Source organism: Calliopsis andreniformis, unplaced genomic scaffold, assembly GCF_051401765.1.
Source record: "Calliopsis andreniformis isolate RMS-2024a unplaced genomic scaffold, iyCalAndr_principal scaffold0015, whole genome shotgun sequence".
Taxonomy (NCBI): Eukaryota; Metazoa; Arthropoda; class Insecta; order Hymenoptera; family Andrenidae; genus Calliopsis; species Calliopsis andreniformis.
In genome coordinates this window covers 5,505,235-5,519,409 of record NW_027480428.1, presented here as the reverse complement: position 1 = coordinate 5,519,409, position 14,175 = coordinate 5,505,235, and positions in this window count along the sequence as shown.

Sequence of the window (14,175 nt, the reverse complement as noted above, 5' to 3'; positions counted from 1 at the left end):
TTAGAAGTCAACGCCAGAAGCACTAAATACGATATAAGTACAACAGCTTTTCCATCGTATAAAACGAATAATTGCAAACAGTGTGAAAGTAATGGCCATTTCTACGTTCCGGCCAACCGAGGCTTCACTCTAGGGCGTTGCTCCGCCACATCGAATAGCTACGGCCTTAGAAGTCAACGCCTGAAGCATAAAACGCAATAAGAAATGCAACAGCTTTTTCATCGAGTAACAGGAATAATTGCAACAAGCGTGAAGGTAATGGTCATTTCTACATTCCGGGCAACCTAGGCTTCACCCTAGGGCGTTGTTCCACCAGATGGAATAGTTAGGGCCTAAGAAGTCAACGCCAGAAGCATAAAATACGATATAAATACAACAGCTTTTCCATCGTATAAAACGAATAATTGCAACCAGTGTGAAAGTAATGGTCATTTCTACGTTCCGGGCAGCCTAGGCTTCACTCTAGGGCGCTGCTCCACCACAGCGAGTTGCTACGGCCTTAGAATTCAACGTCAGAAGCATAAAATACAATATAAATGCAACAGTTTTTCCATCGTATAAAACGAATAATTGCAACCAGCATGAAAGTTATGGTCATTTCTACTTTCCGGGCAACCTAGGCTTCACTCTAGGGCGTTGCTCCACCACATCTAATTGTTATGGACTCAGAAGCCAACGCCAGAAGCATGAAATACAATATAAATACAACAGCTTTTCCATCGTATAAAATGAATAATTGCAAACAATGTGAAAGTATTGGTCATAACAGGAATAATTGCAACCAGTGTGAATGTAATGGTCATTTCTACGTTCCGGGCAACCTACGTTCCACTCTATGGCGTTGCTCCACCAGATCGAATAGTTAGTGCCTAAGAAGTCAACGCCAGAAGCATAAAATACAATATAAATACAACAGATTTTCCATCGTATAAAACGAATAATTGCAACCAGTATGAAAGTTATGGTCATTCCTATTGTCCGGGCAACCTAGGTTTCTCCCTAGGGCGTTGCTCCAACAGATTGAATAGTTAGGGCCTTAGAAGTCAACGCCAGAAGCACAAAATACAATATAAATACAATAGTTTTTCCATTGTATTGCTCGGATCACTGCAACCAGTGTGAAAGTAATGATCATTTCGGCGTTTCGGGCATCCAAGACTTAACTCTGAGGCGTTGCTCCGCCAGATCGAAGAGTTAGGGCCTTAAAAGTCAACGCCAGAAGCATAAACTACAAAATAAATACAACAGTCTTTCCATCGTATAAAACGAATAATTGCAACCTATGAGAAGATTATGGTCATGTCCACGTTCCGGGCAAGCTAGGCTTAACTGTAGGGTGTAGCTCCAACAGACCGAATTGGTAGGGCCATAGAAGTCAAAGCCCAGAGCATAAAATACAATAAATATACAAGAGTTTTTCCATCGAATAACAGGAATAATTGCAACCAGTGTGAAGCTAATGGTCATTTCTACGTTTCGGGCAACCTAGGCTTCACTCTAGGATGTTGCTCCACCAGCCCGAATAGCTACGGCCTTAGAAGTCAACGCCTGAAGCATAAAACGCAATAAGAAATGCAACAGCTTTTTCATCGAGTAACAGGAATAATTGCAACAAGCGTGAAGGTAATGGTCATTTCAAAGTACCGGGCAATCTAGGCTTCACTCTAGGGCGTAGCTCCACCAGATCAAATAGCTAGGGCCTTAGAAGTCGACGCCAGAGGCACAAAATACAATAAAGACGCAACAGTCTTTCCATCGTATAACAGGAATAACTGCAACCAGTGTGAAAGTACTGGCCATTTCTACGTTCCGGGCAACCTTGGCTTCACTCTAGGGCATTGCTCCACCAGATCGGATAGTTAGGTCCTAAGAAGTCAACGCCAGAAGCTTAAAATACAATATAAATAAAACAGTTTTTCCATCGTATAAAATGAATAATTGCAAACAGTGTGAAAGTAATGGTCATTTCTACGTTCCGGGCAACCTAGGCGACACACTAGGTCGTTGCTCCACCACATCTAATAACTACGGCCTTAGAAGTCAACGCCAGGAGCATAAAATACAATATAAATACAACAGCTCTGCCATCGTATAAAATGAATAATTGCAAACAGTGTGAAAGTAATGGTCATTTCTACGTTCCGGGCAACATAGGCTTCACTCTTGGACGTTGCCCCACCAGATCGAATAGCTAGGACCTTAGAAGTCGAAGCCAGAAGCAAAAAATTCAAAATAAATAGAACAGTTTTTCCATCGTATAAAACGAATAATTGCTACCAGTGTGAAAGTAATGGTCATTTCTACGTTCCGAGCACCCTAGGCGTCACTCTGGGGCGTTGCTCCACCACATCTAATAGCTACGGCCTTAGAGGTCAACGCCACATGCATAAAATACAATATAAATACAACTGCTTTTCCATCGTACAAAATGAATAATTGCCAGCAGTGTGAAGGTAATGGTCATATCTACGTTCCGGGCAACCTAGGCTTCACTGTAGGTCGTTGCTCCACCCGATCGAATAGCTAGCGACTTACAATTAAACGCCAGAGGCATAAAATATAATAAAAATACAACAGTCTTTCCATCGTATAGCAGGAATAATTGCAACCAGTGTGAAAGTAATGGTCATTCCGACGTTTCGGGCAACTTAGGCTTCACTCTAGAGCGTTCCCCCGCCAGATCGAAAAGTTAGGGCCTAAGAAGACTACGCCAGAAGCATAAAATACAATAAAAATACAACAGTTTTTCCATCGTATAGCATGAATAATTGCAACCAGTGTGAAAGTACTGGTCATTTCTACGTTTCGGGCAACCTGGGCTTCACACTATGGCGTTGCTCCACTGGCTCGAATAATTAGGGCCTTGGAAGCCAACGCCAGAAGCATAAAATACAATATAAATACAACAGTTTTTCCATCGTATAGCATGAATAATTGCAACCAGTGTGAAAGTAATGGTCATTTCTACGTTTCGGGCAACCTAGGCTTCACTTTAGGCCGTTGCTCCGCCAGATCGAATAGTTAGGGCCTAAGAAGTCAACGCCGGAAGCATGAAGTACAATATTAATAGAACACCTTTTCCGTCGTATAAAACGAATAGTTGCAATCAGTATGAAAGTTATGTCATTTCTATGTTTCGGGCATCCTACACTTAACTCTGAGGCATTCCTCTACCAGAGCGAATAGTTAGGGCCTAAGAAGTCAACGCCAGAAGCATAAAATGCTATAAAAATACAACAGTCCTTCCATCGTATAACAGGAATAATTGTAACCAGTGTGAAAGTAATGGTCATTTCTACGTTCCGGGCAACCTAGGCTTCACTCTAGGGCGTTGTTCAAACAGATCGAATAGTTAGGGCCTAAGGAGTCAACGCCAGAAGCATAAAATACAATATAAATAAAACAGCTTTCCATCGTATATAATGTATATTTGCAAACAGTGTGAAAGTACTGGTCATTTCTACGTTCCTGGCAACATAGGCTTCACCCTAGGGCATTGTTCCGCCATATTGAATAGTTGGGGACTTAGAATTCAACGCCAGATGCATAAAATACAACTAAATTGCAACAGTTTTTCCTTCGTATAACAGGAATAACTGCATCCAGTGTGAAAGTACTGGTCATTTCTACGTTCCGGTTAACCTGGGTTTCACTCTAGGGCGTTGCTCCACAATATCTAATAGCTAGGGACTTAGATGTCAACGCCAGAAGCACAAAATAAATTATAAATACAACAGTCTTTCCATTGTATAAAACGAATAATTGCAACCAGTGTGAATGTTATGGTCATATCGACGTTCCGGCGAACCTGGGCTTAACTGTAGCGCGTTGCTCCACCAGATCGAATAGGTAGGGCCATAGGAGTCAACACCCGAAACATAAAATACAATAGAGATACAAGAGTTTTTCCATCGTATAAGAGGAATAATTGCAACCAGTTTGAAGGTAGTGGTCTTTTCTACGTTCCGGGCAACCTAGGCTTCACTCTAGGAGGGCGCTCCACCAGATCAAATAGTTAGGGCCTAAGCAGTCAACGCCAGAATCATAAAATACAACATAAATACAACAGCTTTTCCATCGTATATAATGTATATTTGTAAACAGCGTGAAAGTAATGGTCATTTCTACGTTCCGGGCAACCTAGGCTTCACTCTAGGGCGTAGCTCCACCACATCGAATAGCTCCGGCCTTAGAAGTAAACGCCTGAAGCATAAAATACAATAAAAGTACAACAGTTTTTTCATCGTATAACATGAGTAATTGCAACAAGCGTGAAGGTAATGGTCATTTCAAAGTTCCGGGCAATCTAGGCTTCACTCTAGGGCGTAGCTCCACCAGATCAAATAGCTAGGGCCTTAGAAGTCGACGCCAGAGGCACAAAATACAATAAAGACGCAACAGTCTTTCCATCGTATAACAGGAATAACTGCAACCAGTGTGAAAGTACTGGCCATTTCTACGTTCCGGGCAACCTTGGCTTCACTCTAGGGCATTGCTCCACCAGATCGGATAGTTAGGGCCTAAGAAGTCAACGCCAGAAGCTTAAAATACAATATAAATAAAACAGTTTTTCCATCGTATAAAATGAATAATTGCAAACAGTGTGAAAGTAATGGTCATTTCTACGTTCCGGGCAACCTAGGCTTCACTCTAGGGCGTTGCTGCACCACGTCGAATAGCTACGACCCTAGAAGACAACGCCTGAAGCATAAAATACAATTAAAATACAACAGTTTTTCCATCGTATAACAGGAATAATTGCAACCAGTTTGAAAGACATTGTCATTTCTACGTTCCGTGCAACCTGGGCTTCACTCTAGGGCGTTGCTACACCAGATCGAATACTTACGGTCTTAGAAGTCAACGCCAGAGGCATAAAATACAATAAAAATACAACAGTTTTTCCTTCGTTTAAAAGTAATAATTGCAAGCAGTGTGAAACTAATGGTCATTTCTACGTTCCCGGCAACATAAGCTTCACTCTTGGACGTTGCCCCACCAGATCGATTAGTTAGGGCCTTAGAAAACAACGACAGAAGCATAAAACACAATAAAAATACAACAGTTTTTCCATCGTTTAAAAGGAATAATTGCAAACAGTGTGAACGTAATGGTCATTTCTGCGCGCCGGGCAACCTAGGCTTCACTCTAGGGCGTTGCTCCACCACATCGAATAGTTAGGGCCTTAGAAGTCAACGCCAGAAGAATAAAATACAATATAAATAGAAGAGTTTTTCCAGCGTATAAAATGAATAATTGCAAACATTGTGAAAGTAATGGTCATTTCTACGTTCCGGGCAACATAGGCTTCACTCAAGTGCGTCGCTCCGCCAAATCGAATAGCTTGGGACTTAGAATTCAACGCTAAAAGCATAAAATACATTAAAAATACAACAGTTTTTCCACCGTATAACAGGAATAATTGCAACCAGTGCGCAAGTAATGGTCATTTCTACGTTCCGTCAGCCTAGGTTTCACTCTACGGCGTTGATACACCAGAGGGAATAGTTATGGCCTAAGAAGGCAACGCCAGAAGCATAAAATAGAATAGAGATGCAACATTTTTTCCATTGTATAACAGGAATAACTGCATCCAGTGTGAAAGTACTGGTCATTTCTACATTCCGGGCAACCTAGTCGTAAGTCTAGGGCGTTGCTCCACCACATCTTATAACTACGGCCTTAGAAGTCAACGCCAGGAGCATAAAATAGAATATAAATACAACAGCTTTGCCATCGTATAAAATGAATAATTGCAAACAGTGTGAAAGTAATGGTCATTTCTACGTTCCTGGCAACCTAAGCTTCACTGTAGGGCGTTGCTCCACGAGATCGAATACTTAGGGACTTAGAATTGAACGCCAGAAGCGTTATTTTTATAATTATTTATTATAATTATTCGTTTTATACAATGGAAAGACTGTTCTGTTTATTTTGTATTTTATGCTTCGGGCTTTGACTTCTAAGGCCCTACCTGTTCGATCTGGTGGAGCAACGCCCTAGAGTGAAGCCGAGATTGCTCGGAACGTAGAAATGACCATAACTTTCATACTGGTTGCAATTACTCGTTTTATATGATGGAAAAACTGTTGTATTTATATTGAATTTTATGCTTCTGGCGTTCACTTCTTAGGCCCTAACTATTCGATCTGCTGGAGCAACGCCCTAGAGTGAAGCCTAGGTTGCTCGGAATTTAGAAATGACCATAACTTTCACACTGGTTGCAATTATTCGTTTTATACGATGGTAAAACTGTTGCATCTTTATCGTATTTTATGCTTCTGGCGTTGACTTCTTAGGCCCTAACTGTTTGATCTGGTGGAGCACCGCCCTTGAGTGAAGCCTACGTTGCCCGGAACGTAGAACATACCATTACCTTCACACTGGTTGCAATTACTCCTGTTATACGATGGAAAAACTGTTGCGTCTTTATTGTACCTTATGCTTCTGGCGTTGTCTTCTAAGGCCATAACTCTTCGATCTGGTGGAGCAACGCTCTAGAGTGAAGCCTAGGTTGCCCGGTACGTCGGAATGACCATTACTTTCACACTGGTTGCAATTATTCCTGTTATACGATGGAAAGACTGTTGTATTTTTATTGCATTTTATGCTTCAGGCGTTGACTTCTGCGGCCGTAGCTATTCGATGTGGAGGAAAAACGCCATAGAGTGAAGCCTATGTTGCCCGGAACGTAGAAATGACCATCACTTTCACACGGGTTGGAATTATTCCTGTTATAGGATGGAAAGACTGTTGTATTTTTATTGTATTTTATGCTTCAGGCGTTGACTTCTGAGGCCGTAGCTATTCGATCTAGTGGAGCAACGCCCTAGAGTGAAGCCTAGGTTGCCCGGAACGTAGAAATGACCATTACGTTCACACTGGTTGCAATTATTCGATTTATACGATGGAAAAACTGTTGTATTTATATTGTATTTTATGCCTCTGGCGTTCACTTGTTAGGCCCTAACTACTCGATCTGGTGGAACAACGCCCTAGGGTGAAGCCTAGGTTGCCCGGAACGTAGAAATGACCATCACTCTCACACAGGTTGCAATTACTCCTGTTATAGGATGGAAAAGCTGTTGTATTTATATCGTATTTTATACTTCTGGCGTTGACTTCTAAGGCCCTAGCTATTCGATCTAGTGGAGCAACGCCCTAGAGTGAAGCCTAGGTTGCCCGGAACGTAGAAATGACCATCACTTTCAAACTGGTTGCAATTAATCCTGTTGTACGATGGAAGAACTGTTGTATTTTTATTGCATTTTATGCTTCGGGCGTTGACTTCTAAGGACCATACTATTCAATCTGTCGGAGCAACGCCCTAGAGTGAAGCCTAGGTTGCTCGGAATGTAGAAGTGACCATAGCTTTCACACTGGTTGCAATTATTCGTTTTACACGATGGAAAAACTGTTGTAGTTATATTGTATTTTATGCTTCTGGCGTTCACTTCCTAGGCCTTAACTATTCGATCTGGTGGAACAACGCCCTAGGGTGAAGCCTAGGTTGCCCGGAACGTAGAAATGACCATAACTTTTACACCGGCAGCAATTATTCGTTTTATACAAAGGAAAAACTGTTCTATTTATTTTGTATTTTATGCTTCGGGCGTTGACTTCTAAGGCCGTAACTGTTTGATCTGGTGGAGCAACGCCCTAGGGTGAAGCCTAGGTTACCCGGAACGTAGAAATGACCATTACCTTCACACTGTTTGCAATTATGTTCTTTTATACGATGCAAAAGCTGTTGTATTTATATCGTATTTTATGCTTCTGGCGTTGACTTCTATGGCCCTAGCTATTCAATCTAGTGGAGCAACGCCCTAGAGTGAAGCCTAGGTGGCCCGGAACGTAGAAATGACCGTCACTTTCAAACTGGTTGCAATTAATCCTGTTATACGATGGAAAAACTGTTGTATTTTTATTGCATTTTATGCTTCGGGCGTTGACTTCTAATGCCCTAACTATTCAATCTGTTGGAGCAACGCCCTAGAGTGAAGCCTATGTTGCTCGGAATGTAGAAATGACCATAACTTTCACACTGGTTGCAATTATTCGTTTTATACGATGGAAAAACTGTTGTATTTATATTGTATTTTATGCTTCTGGCGTTCACTTCTTAGGCCCTAACTATTCGATCTGGTGGAGCAACGCCCTAGAGTGTAGCCTAGGTTGCCCGGAATGTAGAAATAACCATAACTTTCACACTGGTTGCAATTATTCGTTCTTTACGATGGAAAAGCTGTTGTATTTATATTGTATTTTATGCCTCTGGCGTTGACTTCTAAGGCCCTAGCTATTCGATCTAGTGGAGCAACGCCCTAGAGTGAAGCCTAGGTTGCCCGGAACGTAGAAAAGACCATCACATTCAAACTGGTTGCAATTAATCCTGTTATACGATGGAAAAACTGTTGTATTTTTATTGCATTTTATGCTTCGGGCGTTGACTTATAAGGCCCTGACTCTTCAATCTGTTGGAGCAACGCCCTAGAGTGAAGCCTAGGTTGCTCGGAATGTAAAAATGACCATAGCTTTCACACTGGTTGCAATTATTCGTTTTATATGATGGAAAATCTGTTATATTTATATTGTATTTTATGCTTCTGGCGTTCACTTCTTAGGCCCTAACTATTCGATCTGGTGGAACAACGGCCTAAGGTGAAGCCTAGGTTGCCCGCAACGTAGAAATGGCCATAACTTTTACACTGGTAGCAATTATTCGTTTTATACAATGGAAAAACTGTTCTATTTATTTTGTGTTTAATGCTTCGGGCGTTGGCTTCTAAGGCCCTAACTGTTTGATCTGGTGGAGCAACGCCCTAGAGTGAAGCCTAGGTTGCCCGGAACGTAGAAATGACCATTACTTTCACACTGTTTGCAATTATTCCTTTTATACGATGGAAAAGCTGTTGTATTTATATCGTATTTTATGCTTCTGGTGTTGACTTCTATGGCCCTAGCTATTCGATCGGGTGGAACAACGCCCTTGAGTGGTGCCTAGGTTGCCTGGAACGTAGAAATGACCATCACTTTCACACGGGTTGCAATTATTCCTGTTATAGGATGGAAAGACTGTTGCATTTTTATTGTATTTTAAGCTTCAGGCGTTGACTTCTGAGGCCGTAGCTATTCGATGTGGTGGAAGAACGCCATAGAGTGAAGCCTAGATTGCCCGGAACGTAGAAATGACCATAAGTTTCATAATGGTTGCAAGTATTCGTTTTATACGATGGAAAAACTGTTGTATTTCTATTGTATTTTATGCTTCGGGCGTTGATTTCTTAGGCCCTAACACATCGATCTGGTGGAGCAACGCCCTACAGTGAAGCCTAGGTTGCCCGGAACGTAGATATGACCATAACCTTCACACAGGTTGCAATTATTCGTTTTATACGGTGTAAAGGCTGTTGTATTTATTTTGTATTTTATTCTTCTGGTGTTGACTTCTTAGGCCCTAACTATTCGATCTGGTGGAACAACGCCCTAGCGTGAAGCCTAGGTTGCCCGGAACGTAGAAATGACCATATCTTTTACACTGGTAGCAATTATTCGTTTTATACAATGGAAAAACTGTTCTATTTATTTTGTATTTTATGCTTCGGGCGTTGACTTCTAAGGCCCTAACTGTTTGATCTGGTGGAGCAACGCCCTAGGGTGAAGCCTAGGTTGCCCGGAACGTAGAAATGACCGTTACTTTCACACAGTTTGCAATTATTCCTTTTATACGATGGAAAAGCTGTTCTATTTATTTTGTATTTTATGCTTCGGGCGTTGACTTCTTTGGCCCTAACAATTCGATCTGGTGGAGCAACGCCATAGAGGGAAGCCTAGGTTGCCTGGAACGTAGAAATGACCATCACTTTCACACGGGTTGCAATTATTCCTGTTATAGGATGGAAAGACTGTTGTATTTTTATTGCATTTTATGCTTCTGGCGTTCACTTCTTAGGCCCTAACTATTTGATCTGGTGGAACAACGCCCTAGGGTGAAGCCTAGGTTGCTCGGAAAGTAGAAATGACCATAACTTTCACACTGGTAGCAATTATTCGTTTTATACGATGGAAAAACTGTTGTATTTTTATTGCATTCTATGCTTCGGGCGTTGACTTCTAAGGCCCTAACTATTCAATCTGTTGGAGCAACGCCCTAGAGTGAAGCCTAGGTTGCTCGGAATGTAGAAATTACCATAAGTTTCACACTGGTTGCAATTATTCGTTTTTTACGATGGAAAAGCTGTTGTATTTATATTGTATTTTATGCTTCTGGCATTCACTTCTTAGGCCCTAACTATTCAATCTGGTGGAACAACGCCCTAGGGTGAAGCCTAGGTTGCCCGGAACGTAGAAATGACCATAACTTTTACACTGGTAGCAATTATTCGTTTTATACAATGGAAAAACTGTTGTATTTATATGGTATTTTATGCTTCTGGCGTTGACTTCTTAGTCCCTAACTATTCCATCTGGTGGAACAACGCCCTAGGGTAAAGCCAAGTTTGCGCGGAAGGTAGAAATGACCATAACTTTCACACTGGTTGCTATCATTCGTTTTATATGATAGAAAAACTGTTGTATTTATATTGTATTTTATGCTTCTGGCGTTCACTTCTTAGGCCCTAACTATTCCATCTGGTGGTACAACGCCCTAGGGTGAAGCCTAGGTTGCCCGGAACGTAGAAATGACCGTTACTTTCACACAGTTTGCAATTATTCCTTTTATACGATGGAAAAGCTGTTGTATTTATTTTGTATTTTATGCTTCGGGCGTTGACTTCTTTGGCCCTAACAATTCAATCTGGTGGAACAACGCCCTAGGGTGAAGCCTAGGTTGCCCGGAACGTAGAAATGACCATAACTTTTACACTGGTAGCAATTATTCGTTTTATACAATGGAAAAACTGTTGTATTTATATGGTATTTTATGCTTCTGGCGTTGACTTCTTAGTCCCTAACTATTCCATCTGGTGGAACAACGCCCTAGGGTAAAGCCAAGTTTGCGCGGAAGGTAGAAATGACCATAACTTTCACACTGGTTGCTATCATTCGTTTTATATGATAGAAAAACTGTTGTATTTATATTGTATTTTATGCTTCTGGCGTTCACTTCTTAGGCCCTAACTATTCCATCTGGTGGTACAACGCCCTAGGGTGAAGCCTAGGTTGCCCGGAACGTAGAAATGACCGTTACTTTCACACAGTTTGCAATTATTCCTTTTATACGATGGAAAAGCTGTTCTATTTATTTTGTATTTTATGCTTCGGGCGTTGACTTCTTTGGCCCTAACTATTCGATCTGGTGGAACAACGCCCTAGGGTGAAGCCTAGGTTGCCCGGATCGTAGAAATGACCATAAGTTTCATAATGGTTGCAATTATTCGTTTTATACGATGGAAAAACTGTTGTATTTCTATTGTATTTTATACTTCGGGCGTTGACTTCTTAGGCCCTAACACTTCGATCTGGTGTAGTAACGCCCTACAGTGAAGCCTAGGTTGCCCGGAACGTAGATATGACCATAACATTCACACAGGTTGCAATTATTCTTTTTATACGGTGTAAAGGCTGTTGTAGTTATTTTGTATTTTATTCTTCTGGTGTTGACTTCTTAGGCCCTAACTATTCGATCTGGTAGAACAACGCCGTAGAGTGAAGCCTAGGATGCCCGAAACGCCGAAATGATCATTACTTTCACGATTGTTGCAATTATTCCTGTTATACGATGAAAAGACCGTTGTATTTTTATTGTATTTTATGCTTCAGGCGTAGGCTTCTAAGGCCGTAGCTATTCGATATGGTGGAGCACCGCCCTAGAGTGAAGCCTAGGTTGCCCGGAACGTAGAAATGACCATAACTTTTACACTGGTAACAATTATTCGTTTTATACCATGGAAAGACTGTTCTATTTATTTTGTATTTTATGCTTCAGGCGTTGACTTCTAACGCCCTAACTGTTTGATCTGGTGGAGCAACGCCCTAGAGTGAAGCCTAGGTTGCCCGGAACGTAGAAATGACCATTACTTTCACACTGTTTGCAATTATTCCTTTTATACGATGGAAAAGCTGTTGTATTTATATTGTATTTTATGCTTCTGGCGTTCACTTCTTAGGCCCGAAATATTCGGTCTGGTGGAACAACGCCCTAGGGTGAAGCCTAGGTTGCCCGGAACGTAGAAATGATCATAACTTTTACACTGGTAGCAATTATCCGTTTTATACAATGGAAAAACTGTTCTATTTATTTTGTATTTTATGCTTCGGGCGTTGACTTCTAAGGCCCTAACTGTTTGATCTGGTGGAGTAACGCCCTAGAGTGAAGCCTAGGTTGCCCGGAACGTAGAAATGACCATTACTTTCACACTGTTTGCAATTATTCCTTTTATACGATGCAAAAGCTGTTGAATTTATATCGTATTTTATGCTTCTGGCGTTGACTTCTGAGGCCCTAGCTATTCGATCTAGTGGAGCAACGCCTTAGATTGAAGCCTAGGTTGCCCGGAACGTAGAAATGACCATCACTTTCAAACTGGTTGCAATTATTCGTTTTATACGATGGAAAAACTGATGTATTTATATTGTATTTTATGCTTCTGGCGTTGACTTCTAAGGACCTAACAATTCCATCTGGTGGAGCAACGCCCTTGAGTGAAGCCTAGGTTGCCCGGAACGTAGAAATGACCATAACTTTTACACTGGTAGCAATTATTCGTTTTATACAATGGAAGAACTGTTGTATTTATATTGTATTTTATGCTTCTGGCGTTGACTTCTTAGGCCCTAACTATTCGACCTGGTGGAGCAACGCCGTAGAGTGAAGCCTAGGTTGCCCGGAACGTAGAAATGACCATTACTTTCACACTGTTTGCAATTATTCCTTTTATACCATGGAAAAGCTGTTGTATTTATATCGTATTTTATGCTTCTGGCGTTGACTTCTAAGGACCTAACTATTCGATCTGGTGGAGCACCACCCTAGAGTGAAGCCTAGGTTGCTCGGAATATAGAAATGACCATAACTTTCACACTGGTTGCAATTAATCCTGTTGTACGATGGAAGAACTGTTGTATTTTTATTGCATTTTATGCTTCGGGCGTTGACTTCTAAGGACCATACTATTCAATCTGTCGGAGCAACGCCCTAGAGTGAAGCCTAGGTTGCTCGGAATGTAGAAGTGACCATAGCTTTCACACTGGTTGCAATTATTCGTTTTACACGATGGAAAAACTGTTGTAGTTATATTGTATTTTATGCTTCTGGCGTTCACTTCCTAGGCCTTAACTATTCGATCTGGTGGAACAACGCCCTAGGGTGAAGCCTAGGTTGCCCGGAACGTAGAAATGACCATAACTTTTACACCGGCAGCAATTATTCGTTTTATACAAAGGAAAAACTGTTCTATTTATTTTGTATTTTATGCTTCGGGCGTTGACTTCTAAGGCCGTAACTGTTTGATCTGGTGGAGCAACGCCCTAGGGTGAAGCCTAGGTTACCCGGAACGTAGAAATGACCATTACCTTCACACTGTTTGCAATTATGTTCTTTTATACGATGCAAAAGCTGTTGTATTTATATCGTATTTTATGCTTCTGGCGTTGACTTCTATGGCCCTAGCTATTCAATCTAGTGGAGCAACGCCCTAGAGTGAAGCCTAGGTGGCCCGGAACGTAGAAATGACCGTCACTTTCAAACTGGTTGCAATTAATCCTGTTATACGATGGAAAAACTGTTGTATTTTTATTGCATTTTATGCTTCGGGCGTTGACTTCTAATGCCCTAACTATTCAATCTGTTGGAGCAACGCCCTAGAGTGAAGCCTATGTTGCTCGGAATGTAGAAATGACCATAACTTTCACACTGGTTGCAATTATTCGTTTTATACGATGGAAAAACTGTTGTATTTATATTGTATTTTATGCTTCTGGCGTTCACTTCTTAGGCCCTAACTATTCGATCTGGTGGAGCAACGCCCTAGAGTGTAGCCTAGGTTGCCCGGAATGTAGAAATAACCATAACTTTCACACTGGTTGCAATTATTCGTTCTTTACGATGGAAAAGCTGTTGTATTTATATTGTATTTTATGCCTCTGGCGTTGACTTCTAAGGCCCTAGCTATTCGATCTAGTGGAGCAACGCCCTAGAGTGAAGCCTAGGTTGCCCGGAACGTAGAAAAGACC